The sequence below is a fragment of the Montipora capricornis genome, chromosome 11 (assembly GCF_036669925.1).
Source record: "Montipora capricornis isolate CH-2021 chromosome 11, ASM3666992v2, whole genome shotgun sequence".
Classification (NCBI taxonomy): Eukaryota; Metazoa; Cnidaria; class Anthozoa; order Scleractinia; family Acroporidae; genus Montipora; species Montipora capricornis.
This window is the reverse complement of record NC_090893.1, coordinates 11,176,131-11,193,652: the sequence shown is the minus strand read 5'-3', so window position 1 is coordinate 11,193,652 and position 17,522 is coordinate 11,176,131. Positions and strand designations below refer to the sequence as shown.

The following is a 17,522-nucleotide window of genomic DNA, read 5'->3' as shown; positions in this document are numbered from 1 at the left end:
GTGGCATTATTTCCTTGTAAAGAAATGGTTTTCCAGGCAATGAAAGACCTTTTTGCTCAGAAACTCTTGGAGTAGTGCTCATGAACTTTTAACAATGCTCTTCAGTATGTGCTTTAGCTAGTGCAGAAAGCCAACTATCTTGTTCCATGAAGATCATGCATACATGTACTGAGTAACCCTTTGTAAGAGCAAATGAGGGGATTGTGAAGAGATTTTATATTGCGCGGTGGAGAAATGGTACCTGTGCAAGCCAAAATAATTAACTGAGTTTAAGTCATTGATTGATTCTGTGTGGATAGAGGCTGTTAGAATGACCTTCCAATCAACCCCACAAGGAAAATCCTGTTTGAGATGATTGACTCAAGCTCAGACTCCAACTAGACATTGCTCAAGATGGAGGAACCTCAAAACAGAGTTTAATAGTCTAATAGAGTACCAGCAACAGGTGCAAAGATATTGTTGTCATAAAATGCTGCTTAGCCCTGAGAACAGAAAAGTTCATCGCAGTGGAGCTCTTGCATCTCTTGTGATTGCAAAGATGATGTCAAGGTTAGAGGAAAACTAGAGGTCATATTGCTGCAGAATTGAAACACCATTTTGCTCCTGCCAAGTAAACAAGTTTTAAAAGTTAGCTATGTTTTATTTGTATCTGTTCAGAATATCGTGAAATTAACTTGAAGGCATTTGCAACAAGTAATAATGGGTTTGAATCCCAAGTATTGGTTAAATATTCTCTTTTTTTAATGTTTATAAAGTCGATATAAAACTTTAAAAGGGCTTGCTTAATAATGATCTACCATGCTTTGTCTGTAAGCCCTCATTTCCAAATTTCAGTACTCCTTAGGGACGGACAATGACAAGATGTTCCCAGCCCTCGGTCTCTGATGTGAGAGGATCTTGGGCAGCGTGCTCTAACTTTTGTAAGGTTATACTTAAAAAATAGTCAGTCAATTTTCAAAGTCTCTTTTTCACTTCTTTAAAGCTCACAGAATTAATTATTTAACTCTTTAGCATAGCGTTTTCTATGAGAAAAAAAAGTGGAAAATCAAAAGGCAGTCATTATACTTACACACCATCTAGTGCTTGATAAAGTTCTTCCTCTTTCGGCTGGGGTTACTGCAGTGTTTGCAAGTACACATTCGTATGGAACTGAAACCTTAAAGTAAATAACGAGGTTAATTTTTATAAACAACACCCTGTTTGTAATGACTCACCTTGTCGTTCGAAATCATGTTTATAGCATCTGGTCATGTGTGGTTGCTGATTATTCTAAATACGAAATTTGCTGAAACAGAATCACAGTCAGTTTTACATGGCACTTCACATCAGCAAAGTGACTTTAAAAAAAAAGCAGACTGACAAGAGTTTTTCTTTGTTTTATTGATTTTCATTCATTGTAGTTACAAGGTTTTATAAGCTAATTCAGTTGCCTTTCGTTTGATACCCTGAAAAGAAAAAGCACCTGTTGAAGGAAAACAGTGTTAGTACCTGTGGAGGTAATTAATCTTGGTTAGAAAATGAGGAGACTGACAGATGGTTTTTGTTTCTTTTATTTGTGATAAGTCAGCAGAACATATTACAGTCTTTTGTTTTATACATTACTGTCATACCCTGAAAAGTAAAAGCACCTGTCGGCACAAAGTTGTGTTAGGACCTGTGGAGGCAATGAATTGTTGTTAGCGAAAAGTTCTTTATTTATGCAGTACTGCAGTAGCTCTTTGTGTTAATGATCTTTAAATGACCAGCTTGACAACAGGTTTAGTGTTAAAAGTTTTATTTCTTTCTTTTAATAGTTACAAAGCAACCTTGACATTACTTATTAAGTAGTCCACTGCATCTGAAGGTGTTGATGGTGGGGTGCGCACCTATGCTGCAAAAATTTGGGTGCCTGGCAAAACCAAGAATATTTTCAGGGTTTTCCAGGGCATTGTCATTGTCATAGTGAATGGCAAGTTCTTCATGTAGCCATGGCGGAATAGCAGTAAAGTGATCGAAGTGTTGACGATGAATCGAATAGTGAATCCTGTAGTTAAGAGCAACGAAAAATCGAATGAAGTGCACATTCGGAATCGGCAGAAAAATACAAGAGTTCCACATACCTCATGCCAGGTTGTAGTGTGTTGCCTCAGACCCATTGACATGATACAACTTTTGTTGCCAAGGGGTAGTGCAGTGTGGTGCACTGCTAATCCCCTAGGCCTGGCCTATCGCAGGTTAGAATCCTGGTCTAGATCTGTTTCAATTCCTGAAACAGATTTTGACAAAAGTTGTGCCATGAAAATTGGCCTTACCTTGTATGGGTTGCTGTTACGTGCCAGTCTCCATTTCAGCCTCCTTGATGTTTTTTTTTTGCCAGGACTTCACTTACCCGAAAATGGGAACCAACCAGCCAGTTATTAAGTATTGACAGCTGTCTCAACATACATTTAAAAAATCCCCGTCAATGATAAACGCATTTTTGAAGCGAAAGAATTTAACTTTTGGCAGAACAAAAAGGCAAAGGTTTTTAATCTGCCTCTTGCAAGTTGAAGCAGCTGTGTATTTTTAAAGTGAAGTGCAAGTTGTAATAGCTATTCTGTCAGTATCAATAGGTATTAAAACTATTTGGGTTAATTTAAAGTGATGTCCTTTTATCCTCAGCCCTGTTTTGAGCAGTCTTCGCCTCATTGGCAGCTACTCTAACTACTTAACGCAAGTCATTTCAAAAGTAGTATTTTGGTTATTGACGTCTTCAGCTGGCTGGTTCCAGTGCAATTCCACAGGTGCCCTTAAGAACCATTGATTGTACTTGGGCTGGGACTGGTGCTGATCAGTGTCACTGGATTCTTGCAATTTGCAGATGTTTAATGTGAATGCTACTAGTCCTACTGCCTGCCATATGCAATGCAGGGCTTTTTGACGGGAGGTTCCTTGCACAAGGTAAAACTAACAAGGAGACAATAGTTATTGTCAATGTCTCAGTGTTACCACCACCATAGTGGAAAAAATCCTCCCATCTCACTCTCTTGGAGTGCTAACTATAACTGACTGCCTTTCCTCTTGGTCTTCAGGTCAGATGCATCCTTCTTAGTCAGTTATGCTTAACATAATATTATAAAAAACTTGGACTAGGATGTGTGGATTGTCCCATGAATTCCCTTGGGTAGCCTGTAAATGAGGTGTCTCCTCTTAATTAAGCAATTTAAGAAAGAGAAAGAATGCAGCCTCATCACAGCTTACCGTAGTGAGTACTTAGTTGACACCTATGGTTTACCTAACCTATCCCCGCAAGGCTGAGGTAAGCAGTTACCACATTGCCATTGTAAATTAACTTTTGTTTGGTCGAACTGAATTTTCCCAGTCTAAAGTATAGTTTTTAAAGAGGGTCGTTTGGAAAAATTTTTAAAGGCAAGAGGTAAAGCCACAACAGACCCTAACCTAATTGTGTTAAGTTTTACTACAGAGACCACTCAACTTGAAGGAAGTTCTCAAATGAGATCTCCCCACAAAATTGGAATGGCCTGTTATCTTAATGATTGTAAGTGTCTGGTTGAACCTTACGAGACTAAACCTTCACTTGACTCAGCACTGGGTCTGGCAAGTGAAGTGTATGGTGTGAAAAAAATTCAATTTCAGTGCATGCAACTAAGCGGGAGAACTTGTGAAAGATGAAGTCTTCATTTGTAGAAAAAATGTCAGGAACTCCATTGGTAGATGACCATCCAAATGACATCAAACCAAAGTCTCTGGAAAGAGTAACTGGAAAGGAAAGGTTCTAGAAGATGAAGTCTTCATTGGTAGAGAAACATTTCAGGAACTCCAATTGTAGATGACCAACAAGGTGACCTGAGATGAAAGTGTCGGAAGACAAATTGCGGTCCTTTAAGCCGAAATAAAGACGAACAAAGCCGAAAAGAGTATTCAACGATGATGAAGAAGCCGATCAAAGTCCAGTCGTGAACCGAAATACCTGCAAAGGAACCCAAACCTAATGGGAGCTTAAGGGGAGGAGCCATCCCGTACCATGGGTCTCATTAACTAATCTGACTACAATAATTATTAAGTTAAGCCGAATGAAGAAGCCAATTGACTTCTGACCAAATGCATGTGTGTGCAAAGTATGCTTTGCAAGATTCAACCAGAGCTCGATTATTTTAACCCCCCCCATACCCCAACCCACACAAAAGTCGACTTACTGCAATGATGCATCTTTCATCAAAGTGCTGCAAATGACTTGCCTGGGCTGATCAGAAGCAATACGCTGTGTTTTACAGGATACCAAGCCAAGGATACTGTAAAGTGGATTGGCAGTCTCCAACAGTGGTGGAATGTGTTCTGAGTGGAATCTTAAATCGTTCTTTCCGAGGATGTCCACTGGGCTGTCCATCAGTTGAGTTCCTGGTAGGAAGCAAAGGTAATAACAGAGTTTTACTTGTTCCTGATTAAGATGAGATGAGATTGATATTTTCATGTAAGAAATGAAACAAGGAATTTTACAATAACTTGAGGTACAAATGAAGCTTTGTCTTGAGTCCTAACTTTGTGAATCTTTATTCTTCAACCATGTCTGACAGCTTTGTCTTTTTTTAGCAAGCAAGTGCAGCATTTATCACAAGAGCTCAGCTGTTTTGTGGATAATGATTAAACTGAGCAACCAGGTAAAGGTGATTTAAATGGTATTGAAATAAACCTGTCTTCATCTGGCACCATATGGTGCTAATTGCATTTGTTTACTACTTTTACTTCAGCCTTACTTGATAATTTTCTGTTACTAATATATACATAATGATTGTTTAATTTATATTGGGAAGAACTAGCATCACAAATATGTGAAACGAGAAACAGAAAACTGGTTCTTATCAATAAAACATGAAATTGCCTTACTTAGTCTTGTCTCACGTCTTTGAGATGTTAATTAATCGATGTGTGGAGCTAATGGAAAGAAATGAGTTATAATGTCAAAGACATTTTGTCCATTTAGAATGGCAAGAGGCAACTTTCAGCCCAACATATCGTGTTTCACATAAATGCGATTTTCTTTTCAAAGTTTCGGCTTACCTTTTTAGTTTCGTGAAATTCAGTGGGAAATAGCACTCCAAAAGGGGCAGGGGCGTGCTAACTCCCTGAGGACCACGTTGAGGCCCCTTTGTACCCCATATACAAAATTCAGGCACTTCTGTGTGGCGCGTGTGTTCTCTCCCATTAGGCTGGGCATTTCTTGCAGTTCCCACTGCTGGGTGTTGCTGTTTAAGGTCTTCCAGGAGAGAGGAGCTCCCTATGCCGATGGGTAGGACCATGCTAAGTTGTGTTGTTGATAACAGATGTGATGACCCCCTCCTTGCCAACGCACAAAAGTTCTTTATTCCAAAGACTCATCTCACATCTCTCTCTTTTTTCACTGACCATGACTTGTCCTCAAAAATGAAGTGCATCAGATGACAATCGTTTTGATTCTCTTTTCCAGATTGATGCTGAAGGCATTTGTCAGTAATTCTTTTTGTCTTATAAAATGCATCCTTCATCCAGCTTATTCTCAATCTAGTTTATTCTCATAGTATTCATCTTGCAATTGTGTGATTAAATTCCAATATAGTTTTTGTTTTCTATCTTGATTTCATTGTTTGCCTTTGTCTGCCTGTCTGCCTGTTTGCTTTTGTTTGCCTTTTGTCTTCAAGGAAGACTAGAAATTCCTCACCAGGCTTTACACTGACTCGCCCACCTCGTAGCACTCACTTCTTCCATTTGTCTGCACAGTTCATTGTTCCCATGCATTCCTCTACCAGGTACCATGTTTACATTGTTCCATTTCGCCTCTCTTCCTTTTTGGCTATCATCTGTAGTTGTCACATTGCTTCTATATGCATGTGAAACGTGGACAACTTACAGCAGACATGTGAAGCACCTTAACCATTTCCACCTAACCTGTTTTGAAAAATCATGAAAATCAGATGGCGAGACACACTACCAGATACTGAGGTTCTGAAGAAAGGTAATAGGACTGGCATGGAACAGGTGATCATAACAGCACAACTCAGACGGGCAGGTCATGCATTAATGTCAGAAGAAAAGAATTCCCAAAGTCATATTGTAGTCAGAACTGAAGGGAGATCACACAGAAATCGTGGATGCCAAAAGAAAAGGTGTAAGGGCCGATTGAAACAAAACCCCAAGAAATGTGATATTGACAAAGAAACTTGGGAGGAACTAGCCAGAGGAGGAGTTATGTGAAGGGCTCTGATAAACAAAAGCAACCTCTACTTTGAAGCCAATAGAATAACCAAAGTCTAACAGAAAAGGGATGATCATAAGGAGAGACAACTGAACCCAGCTCATCAAGACTCTTCTAACATGTGATGTCAGAGCTCCTATAGGACTCAATAGCCAAATGAGGGTTCTCAACAAGTGATGTTCCCAACCTGTCTTCAATGATCGGCTCTGATGGACAAAATAAGAAGAACCCAAGGCTTCATAGGCTGGTTGCTTACCTCGTATCCAATATTCTCTTCCCCACTTTTCCAAAGTGCAATTTTGAGCTAACTGCGTCTGTTCTGTGATGAGTTTTGACTTGCATTCATTAGAAGATATTGATCCAAATCTTCTGCAAAGATCTTCTTTGTATTTTACCTCTTGGTTTTCCTACTACTTTCAAACTTAGCTTAACCTTCATCATTACCAGATTGCCATCAGAATTGGAATCAGCCCATTAAATTGTGCTCAAACCAGGTGTTAGCTGTCATAACTTTCCTGCATTATTTTACAGAACTGTATTAGGAAGTCTGACCTATCATTACTGCCGCCAAGGCTAAAACAGCCTGCTATTAAACCATTACTTCCTTCACCAACAACTGCACGGAAATCCCCCAGTCCTATTACGTAGTCGTTCCCTTGTCCGTGTTTAAATATTTGATCAATGTTATCATGCATTTCCTCTACTCTGCCATACACTCAGGGTCTTTAAACAACTCAGGAGAAAGTGCTGTCTTTGTAATGACATCTGCAAGTAATTAGACTTTCAAGTCTTCTGAGATAAGGACAATAAACCACAGATCCTGTCTCACAACCCTTTAATGTTCATAATCCTGTGGGACGTAAAAGAAGCCACACACGTGTCACAAAGAGTAGGGTATGTTTATCCCAGTGTTGTGGTCAGGCCTCATTTCATTCATTCATGGGTTGGGTGAGATCACTAATGAACGGATAGCGGCTGCCAGCGGCTCCTGTACATGTATATGCTGGTGTCCATTGTTAGGCACCAGTTGATTACTTGTAAAAAGCGCATGTGAATAGGAAATGTGCTATATAAATTCTTTACTATGACCATTACCATCAGGAGTCCATTATAAGGTTCTCCTCTCTCAATACACTTTCCTGCCTGGTTGTCCAGGAGCAGGGCAACAGCACTTTCTCTCCTTGTAACCCCAGAGTAAATTAAACGCACTTCATCGCTAATGAAGTCTCCTTTTTTGTTTTGAAATGCACTGCAGTAAGACCTGGAGATCTGCCTCTCCAGTCTTCCCATTTTGTACTTCTATTGCCTTGACATTGTTTTTACATTCCATACACCATTTCAAATCATCAAAGAGGAGGATTTCACATGTTCATCCTCTGCTCAATGTGGCAGCTTACCAAAGAAAGATCCTGGTAACGTCATCACATCTGATACTCTCCAATGTAGCCATGACAATATAGTCATACTACAAATCTATAAGCAAACTATGGTTTGCCATTGCCTTCATCAACCACGGTGGCTCTCTAACCAGGGCGAGTGGATCCCAGCATACACGCCAGCATCTGGCTGGACAGTGTCTACGCAGTTGGCCATGGAAGGCCCATCCACCAATGCAACTTTTGTTTTATTCTTCTCCTCATGCCTTCTGGTGAGCCAGTGTCTGTGCTAAGAGTAAAGGGTACTGCAGCTTTCCTTAGGTAAGCTCCAAGGTTAGTGGAGGGATGGAAGTGCCTAACATCTCCATTCTAGGCCGGCTGTCCAAGCAAGGTCTAGCCACTGACCTTTTAAGGTTTGTTAAGTATCCTCTCTTCCCATTAGTTACATGTAGTTGATTAGCCTGTTGTGAGAATTTCCAGGGAAGCGATTAGCCTACACTAAGGGCAAAGGCAATCTTCTGGTCAATTACCAACATGATCCAAGGCAGCAGTGCTTAGTTGACGTAAGGAATATTGTCAGCAACTGAAAGTTGTTGTAATTTGCACAAGAAATGGGTTGGGTAGATTTCACCTACATCTTCTTGGGCTAACTAAAACATGGTACAATGTACATGTAGAAGCAATTTGGGAAATTGTAAACTGAACAAGAACACACACTTTAGTGCAGTTGCATGGTGGAGATAAAAGTACATGGTTGTTTCCTTGTGGGGTCAAGATGTCCTTAGGAACCTCATCACCATCAACCTTAACAATACCATCAACCTTACAATATTTCACAGTGAATGGGAAAGAGAAACAGTCAGCTATTGTGAGTTGGTAAAAGAAAATGGCAAAAGTTGGTAAAATGCAATTCCAAAGCAAGTCTTATTTACAACAGGGTGGTAAATGCAAGACTCCTTATTTTGCTCAGGCATGCATAATGACTTTCTGTTTGCAATTATCTTTGGTCGTTCTAAAAAAATTGAGAACGTAGACCTGGCGTGGCATCTGTGGGAATCACGAAAAGAAATGTTAGTGTGGCATAACTTCCTTGTAAAGAAATGGTTTTCAAGGCAATGAAAGACCTTTTTGCTCAGAAACTCTTGGAGTAGTGCTCATGAACTTTTAAAGATGCTCTTCAGTATGTGCTTTAGCTAGTGCAGAAAGCCAATTATCTTGTTCCATGAAGATCATGCATACATGTACTGAGTAACCCTTTGTAAGAGCAAATGAGGGGATTGTGAAGAGATTTTATATTGCACGGTGGAGAAATGGTACCTGTGCAAGCCAAAATAATTAACTGAGTTCAAGTCATTGATTGATTCTGTGTGGATAGAGGCTGTTAGAATGACCTTCCAATCAACCCCACAAGGAAAATCCTGTTTGAGATGATTGACTCAAGCTCAGACTCCAACTAGACATTGCTCAAGATGCAGGAACCTCAAAACAGAGTTTAATAGTCTAATAGAGTACCAGCAACAGGTGCAAAGATATTGTTGTCATAAAATGCTGCTTAGCCCTGAGAACAGAAAAGTTCATCGGAGTGGAGCTGTTGCATCTCTTGTGATTGCAAAGACGATGTCAGGGTTAGAGGAAAACTAGAGGTCATATTGCTGCAGAATTGAGACACCATTTTGCTCCTGGCAAGTAAACAAGTTTTAAAAGTTAGCTATGTTTTATTTGTATCTGTTCAGAATATCGTGAAATTAACTTGAAGGCATTTGCAACAAGTAATAATGGGTTTGAATCCCAAGTATTGGTTAATATTCTCTTTTTTAATGTTTATAAAGTCAATATAAAACTTTAAAAGGGCTTGCTTAATAATGATCCACCATGCTTTGTCTGTAACCCTCATTTCCAAATTTCAGTACTCCTTAAGGACGCACAATGACAAGATGTTCCCAGCCCTCGGTCTCTGATGTGAGAGGATCTTGGGCAGTGTGCTCTAACGTTTGTAAGGTTATACTTAAAAATAGTCAGTCAATTTTCAAAGTCTCTTTTTCACTTCTTTAAAGCTCACAGAATTAATTATTTAACTCTTTAGCATAGTGTTCTCTATGGAAAAAAAAAGTGGAAAATCAAAAGGCAGTCATTATACTTACACACCATCTAGTGCTTGATAAAGTTCTTCCTCTTTCGGCTGGGGTTACTGCAGTGTTTGCAAGTACACATTCGTATGGAACTGAAACCTTAAAGTAAATAATGAGGTTAATTTTTATAAACAACACCCTGTTTGTAATGACTCACCTTCTCATTCGAAATCATCTTTTAGTTTATAGCATCTGGTCATGTGTGGTTGCTGATTATTCTAAATACGAAATTTGCTGAAACAGAATCACAGTCAGTTTTACATGGCACTTCACATCAGCAAAGTGACTTTAAAAAAAAGCAGACTGACAAGAGTTTTTCTTTGTTTTATTGATTTTCATTCATTGTAGTTACAAGGTTTTATAAGCTAATTCAGTTAGTTGCCTTTCGTTTGATACCCTGAAAAGAAAAAGCACCTGTTGAAGGAAAGCAGTGTTAGTACCTGTGGAGGCAATTAATCTTGGTTAGAGAATGAGGAGACTGACAGATGGTTTTTGTTTCTTTTATTTGTGATAAGTCAGCAGAACATATTACAGTCTTTTGTTTTATACATTACTGTCATACCCTGAAAAGTAAAAGCACCTGTTGGCACAAAGTTGTGTTAGAACCTGTGGAGGCAATGAATTGTTGTTAGCGAAAAGTTCTTTATTTATGCAGTACTGCAGTAGCTCTTTGTGTTAATCATCTTTAAATGACCAGCTTGACAACAGGTTTAGTGTTAAAAGTTTTATTTCTTTCATTTAATAGTTACAAAGCAACCTTGACATTACTTATTAAGTACTCCACTGCATCTGAAGGTGTTGATGGTGGGGTGCGCACCTATGCTGCAAAAATTTGGGTGCCTGACAAAACCAAGAATATTTTCAGGGCTTTCCAGGGCATTGTCATTGTCATAGTGAATGGCGAGTTCTTCATGTAGCTATGGCGGAATAGCAGTAAAATGATCGAAGTGTTGACGATGAATCGAATAGTGAATCCTGTAGTTAAGAGCAACGAAAAATCGAATGAAGTGTGCATTCGGAATCGGCTGAAAAATACAGGAGTTCCACATACCTCATGCCAGGTTGTAGTGTGTTGCCTCAGACCCATTGACATGATACAACTTTTGTTGCCAAGGGGTAGTGCAGTGTGGTGCACTGCTAATCCCCTAGGCCTGGCCTATCGCAGGTTAGAATCCTGGTCTAGATCTGTTTCAATTCCTGAAACAGATTTTGACAAAAGTTGTGCCATGAAAATTGGCCTTACCTTGTATGGGTTGCTGTTACGTGCCAGTCTCCATTTCAGCCTCTTCAATGTTTTTTTTGCCAGGACTTCACTTACCCGAAAATGGGAACCAACCAGCCAGTTATTAAGTATTGACAGCTGTCTCAACATACATTTAAAAAATCCCCGTCAATGATAAACGCATTTTTGAAGCGAAAGAATTTAACTTTTGGCAGAACAAAAAGGCAAAGGTTTTTAATCTGCCTCTTGCAAGTTGAAGCAGCTGTGTATTTTTAAAGTGAAGTGCAAGTTGTAATAGCTATTCTGTCAGTATCAATAGGTATTAAAACTATTTGGGTTAATTTAAAGTGATGTCCTTTTATCCTCGGCTCTGTTTTGAGCAGTCTTCGCCTCATTGGCAGCTACTCTAACTACTTAACGCGAGTCATTTCAAAAGTAGTATTTTGCTTATTGAGGTCTTCAGCTGGCTGGTTCCAGTGCAATTCCACAGGTGCCCTTAAGAACCATTGATTGTACTTAGGCTGGGACTGTTGCTGATCAGTGTCACTGGATTCTTGCAATTTGCAGATGTTTAATGTGAATGCTACTAGTCCTACTGCCTGCCATATGCAATGCAGGGCTTTTTGACAGGAGGTTCCTTCCACAAGGTAAAACTAACAAGGAGACAATAGTTATTGTCAATGTCTCAGTGTTACCACCACCATAGTGGAAAAATCCTCCCATCTCACTCTCTTGGAGTGCTAACTATAACTGACTGCCTTTCCTCTTGGTCTTCAGGTCAGATGCATCCTTCTTAGTCAGTTATGCTTAACATAATATTATAAAAAACTTGGACTAGGATGTGTGGATTGTCCCGTGAATTCCCTTGGGTAGCCTGTAAATGAGGTGTCGCCTCTTAATTAAGCAATTTAAGAAAGAGAAAGAATGCAGCCTCATCACAGCGTTACCCTAGTGAGTACTTAGTTGACACCTATGGTTTACCTAACCTATCCCCGCAAGGCTGAGGTAAGCAGTTACCACATTGCCATTGTAAATTAACTTTTGTTTGGTCAAACTGAATTTTCCCAGTCTAAAGTGTAGTTTTTAAAGAGTATCGTTTGGAAAAAATCATTTTTAAACGCAAGAGGTAAAGCCACAACAGACATTGCGAGCCTAACCTAATTGTGTTAAGTTTTACTACAGAGACCACTCAACTTGAAGGAAGTTCCCAAATGAGATCTCCCCACAAATTGGAATGGCCTGTTATCTTAATTATTGTAAGTGTCTGGTTGAACCTTGCGAGATTAAACCTTCACTTGACTCAGCACTGGGTCTGGCAAGTGAAGTGTATCGTGTGAAAAAATTTAATTTCAGTGCATGCAACTAAGCGGGAGAACTTGCGAAAGATGAAGTCTTCATTTGTAGAAAAAATGTCAGGAACTCCATTGGTAGATGACCATCCAAATGACATCAAACCAAAGTCTCTGGAAAGAGTAACTAGAAAGGAAAGCTTCTAGAAGATGAAGTCATCATTGGTAGAGAAACATTTCAGGAACTCCAATTGTAGATGACCAACAAGGTGACCTGAGATGAAAGTGTCGGAAGACAAAGTGCGGTCCTTTAAGCCGAAACAAAGACGAACAAAGCCGAAAAGAGTATTCAACGATGATGAAGAAGCCGATCAAAGTCCAGTCGTGAACCGAAATACCTGCAAAGGAACCCAAACCTAATGGGAGCTTAAAGGGAGGAGCCATCCCGTACCATGGGTTTCATTAACTAATCTAACTACAATAATAATTATTATTAAGTTAAGCCGAATGAAGAAGCCAATTGACTTCTGAGCAAATGCATGTGTGTGCAAAGTATGCTTTGCAAGATTCAACCAGAGCTTAATTATTTTAACCCCCCTTTCCCCAACCCTCAGAACGGTGCACTTACTTGAGGTAAGAAGACTTTTTCAAAGAAGTGCTTTTCTGTTTCATGTTGGGAAGTGAAGGTCTGTTGTTGCAGAGGCTGAATTTTGAGTTTACTGTTTTCAAGAACTGAAGTAGTGGAAGGATAAAGATTTTTGTAGGATCTGGTCTGGCTGCAAGTGAAGTGGCTCCCTTGTGATTGTTGATTGTTTGGGACTGATGGTGATGATTGGGTTGCCTGTGATCAAAGATGGAAGTCATGCTGGCCTCTTTGCTTTCAATAACCTGAAAATGTAAGGTTAAAATGCAATTTAAATTTTTATTTTTGCCACAATTCTCAGTATTATCATTTACAATACTATAACATTCTATTAATGACATTTAGTGGTAAGGAAGCGCATAAAGAAACCAGAAGGGTTATTTGATGTGGGTTCTTCAAAAATAACATTAGAAACTAACAGTAATGAATTTTTCTCTTTTTTTAAGCACACACACACACACGCATTAATCTCGTCAAGTAAAAACCAGTGAATAAGATCACAAGAGAAGATAATCCTTAAGCTTTTTCTTAAACAACCCAAAACTATCAGCATTTTGGATTTCATGTGAAAGAAAATTGTTAAATTATGTTTCTTGGATTCATTTCTTCTCATCTCGTATAATTATGACTGAATCTATGTTGCTAGCCATTGTCCTGTCATGGAAAAGTTTTGAAATTGTTGTTTGCAAGTAGCTGGAATTTTTGCTGTTGAAGCCAAGCTTAACTGACAAATGAAGCAAGGCAGATTTTGAACAAATAGCCCTTTCCTTGTTGCATTCAAGGTGGGATATAGCCAAATCAAAAGTCTTTTGGTCTGTTATGTTATTATTGTCTTCAACTCAGGCTCAAGGAAAAATTGGTAATTAATCTGTTTGGAATTCAGTAGGCATATTTTACAGGTCACAAGTTATTGTTTTAACAATTCTGAAACAACCCCAGCTATTTACAAATGTTTTGGCAGAAGGATAGCTTTAATACAGGGTTAGGGTTTCTTCAAAATTTTCCTCCAGTTGTTTTCCCATGTTTTACCTCCCATTTGTTTCATAAGCTTTATCTTCTCAAATTTTACTGACCTGGTGAACAAACCTGCCCACACGTAAGAAAACAATATTTTAAGAACCTGTTTGGCTAAGAATCCCATGTACATGCAAACTCCCCTTTCCTCATGAACTTGTTCCAGTTTAAAATGTGAAAATGGTTCTTGTTACCACAGCCAGAGTAGTGCAACCAGAAATAATGATAGTGATCTAAATTAGTGTATGGCTTATTTTCTTGAGAGAAAAAAGGGGCTGAAATGCAGTCAATGTAATAACGAGAATTCAGACCAGGGATAAAATCTTGCTATCTTGGAGAAATTTTTGTTTTGCGTATGGATTTTAGTTTTATATGTTCTATTTGCCTTCACTGGTAGAAAAAACTTTCAGGAAATCCAATTGTAGGTTACCAACCAGGTGACCTCAGGTCAAAGTTTTAGAAGACAAAATGTGGTCCTTTTAGCCAAAAGAAAGGGGAAAAAGCTGAAAAGAATATTTGACGAGACTGAAGAAGCCAAGCAAAGTCCAGTCTTGGGCAGAGTGATCTGCAAATTAACCCATACTTAATGAGAGCATAAGGGGAGGAGTCATCCCACACTGCAGGTCTCACTAACTAATCCAACTACAATTAATTAGGTTAAGCCTAATGAAGAAGCCAATTATTGACTTCTGACAGAATGCATGTGTATGTGTAAAGTATGCTTTGCAAGGTTCAATTGGACCTTAATTATTTTAACCCCTCTTCCCTCCCCCCCTCCCCCCCACCCCCCAGACCCCAACTCCTATAACAGTGCACTTACTTAAGTGAAAAAGACTTAATCAAAGAAATGCCTTCTGTTTCAGGTTGGGAAGTGAAGATCTGTGGTTTCAGAAGGTGAATTTTGGGTTTGCTGTTTTCAGGAGGTAGTGAAAGGATAAACATTTTGGTAGGATCTGGTCTGGATGCCAGTGAAGTGGCTCCCTTGTGATGCTTTATTGTTTGGGACTTATGGTGATGATTGGGTTGCCTGTGATCAAAGATGGAGGTCATGCTGGCTTCTTTGCATTCAGTAACCTGAAAATGTAAGGTTAAAATTCAATTTAACTTTTTTTTTTAATTTTATTTTTGCCGCAATTCTCAGTATTATCATTTACAATTCTGTAACATTCTATTAAAGACATTTAGTGCTGAGGAAGCTCATAAAAAAACCAGAAGGGTTATTTGATGTGAGTTCCTGAAAAATAACATTAAGCATTAGGCTGAAATAGTATCACCCAACTAGTGGACTAATGCAAATGCTGCATTTTGATTGGCTACGCTACTAGAGGACTATTAATAATAGTCCTTGAGTAGTGAAAAGCGTGATGTTTTCTTTCGTTTTATTCCCAAGTAAATATATTTTCAACATGCATTTGCTAACTATATCGTTGCCTTTTCTGTCCGACTAGTTGGGTGATACTAAAACAATTAGACCCTTTGCCCTCAAGGGCCACGGGTCAATAGCCCATTCGGCTTCGCCTTGTGGGCTATTGACCCGTAGCCCGCAAAGGCTATGGGTCTAGTTGTTAATTAGAAACTAACAGTAATGAATTTTTTCTCTTTTTTAAAACACACACACATGCAAATCTCGTCAACTAAAAACCAGTAATATGATCACAAGCGAAGATAATCCTTAAGCTTTTTCTTAAATAACCCAACACTATCAGCATTTTGGATTTCAGGTGAAAAAAAATGTGAATTATGTTTCTTGGATTCATTTCTCCACATCTCATATCTCACTGAGTCTATGTTACCAGCCATTGCCCTTTCATGGAACAGTTTGAGGCCATTGTTGCTTGCAAGTAGCTGGAAATTTTTGCTGTTGAAGCCAAGCTTAATTGACAAATGAAACAAGGCAGAGTTTAACAAAATAGACATTTCCTTGTTGGATACAAGATAGGATACAGTCAACGCGCATTTCTCTTTGGCTATTTACCGGTAGTTAGTATTGTCGTCAATTCAAGCTCAAGGAAATATTTGTAATTAATCTGTTTGGAATGCAGTAGGCTTATTTTACAAGTCACAAGTTATTGTTTTAACAATTCTGAAACAACCCCAGCTATTGACAAATGTTTTGGCAGAAGGATAGCTTTAATACAGGGTTAGGGTTTCTTCAGTATTTTCCTCCAGTTCCTTTCCCATTTTTTACCTCCCATTTGTTTCATAACCTTTATCTTCTCAAATTTTACTGACCTGGTGAACAAGCCTGCCCATACAAAAGAACAAAGTTTTTAAGAACCTGTTTGGCTAAGAATGCCATGTACATGCGAATTCCCCTTTCCTCATGAACTTGTTCTGATTTAAAATGTGAAAATGGTTCTTGTTACCACAGCCAGAGTAGTGCAACCAGAAGTAATAATAGTGATCTAAATTAGTGTATGGCTTATTTCTTGAGAGAAAAAAGGGGCTGAAATGCAGTCAGTGTAATAACGAGAATTCAGACCAGGGATAAAATCTGGCTATCGTGGAGAAATTTTTTGTTTTTGCACATGGATTTTAGTTTACATATGTTCTATTTGTCTTCACTGGTAGAACACAAATTCAGGAAATCCAGTTGTAGATTACCAACCAGGTGACCTCAGGTGAAAGTTTTAGAATACAAAAAATGTGGTCCTTTTAGCCAAAGAAAGGAAAAAATGCTAAAAAGAATATTCGACGAGACTGAAGAAGCCAATCAAAGTCCATCTTGGCTGTGATCTGCATGGCTTATTTTCTTGAGAGAAAAAGGGGCTGAAATGCAATCAGTGTAAATAAGGAGAATGCAGACCAGGGATAAAATCTGGCTATCTTGGAGAAATGATTGTCTTTCCATGGTATTTGTACTTTCTTGTATGTTCTATCAGCACTATCAATTTATTCTGAGCAAAGTGTTTACCTGCTGAAGTAGATTTTTTAAAAATTGTTGTATTATTTCAGTGTACTGTATAGACCACTTCCATAAATTAATAGTGACCACTTCCGTATTCTTCTGTTTTTATGTTAATTAGACCTCACGTCGTTGCGAGGCTAGAAAGGCTCATTAGAATTAAAAGAATTTTTATTTGGCCCCCATTATGAAAGAGGTCTAGATCCTCTTGTCATCTCCAAGATGCTGTTGCCTTATAGAGTTTTGATTATGAAGGTAAAGTTAATCTTGCATTTCAAGTGGCCAAAGATTTTACTTTCTGTCTTTCTTGACAATTGGGATACTCTGTACTTTGTCTAATCATTTGGTTTTCAATTCAGTTTTTCTCCAAAATATGTAGGAGTCCAACTGGAATTTACAGGTTCAAGCCTTGATCCTTGTCTCCAACCACGCCCCCTTCTAATGCAGATTAAAAACTTCAATATAGTAATGATGATGATTATTAAAAAAAATAATAATAATAACTTTATTTATCAAGTCTCAGTCTACCAAACTAAGGGAATTTAAAGCAGATCAAATAAATTATTGGTTTTCGGGTGCATAAGAGGGGAAAACCGGAGTACCGGATGAAAAACCTCTTGAAGCAGAGTAGAGAACCAACAAACCCATTTGTGTGGTGAGTGCCCTTACAATTGCGGTAACCCTGCAACCCGCTTACCCCACCCTCCTCCCCCATCCCAAGTTGAAAATTCAAGTA

The 17,522-nt window shown here is 38.8% G+C and overlaps 1 long non-coding RNA gene across 5 annotated transcripts in view; it reads left to right on the top strand.

Annotated features, from left to right (window-relative positions):
• LOC138022947 (uncharacterized) overlaps window positions 1-15,328 on the top strand; it is a 38,513-nt gene extending 23,185 nt beyond the window's left edge. For 4 of the 5 annotated variants that reach the window (XR_011126683.1, XR_011126682.1, XR_011126681.1 and 1 more), the window contains 3 exons: window positions 4,254-4,393; window positions 4,570-4,637; window positions 14,745-15,328. This is a non-coding gene — a long non-coding RNA (uncharacterized lncRNA). Of the gene's footprint in view, window positions 1-2,640; window positions 2,920-4,253; window positions 4,394-4,569; window positions 4,638-14,744 lie in introns of all 5 variants that reach the window. The other variant, XR_011126684.1, reaches the window with a different exon arrangement.
• Window positions 15,329-17,522: the final 2,194 nt, after the last annotated feature.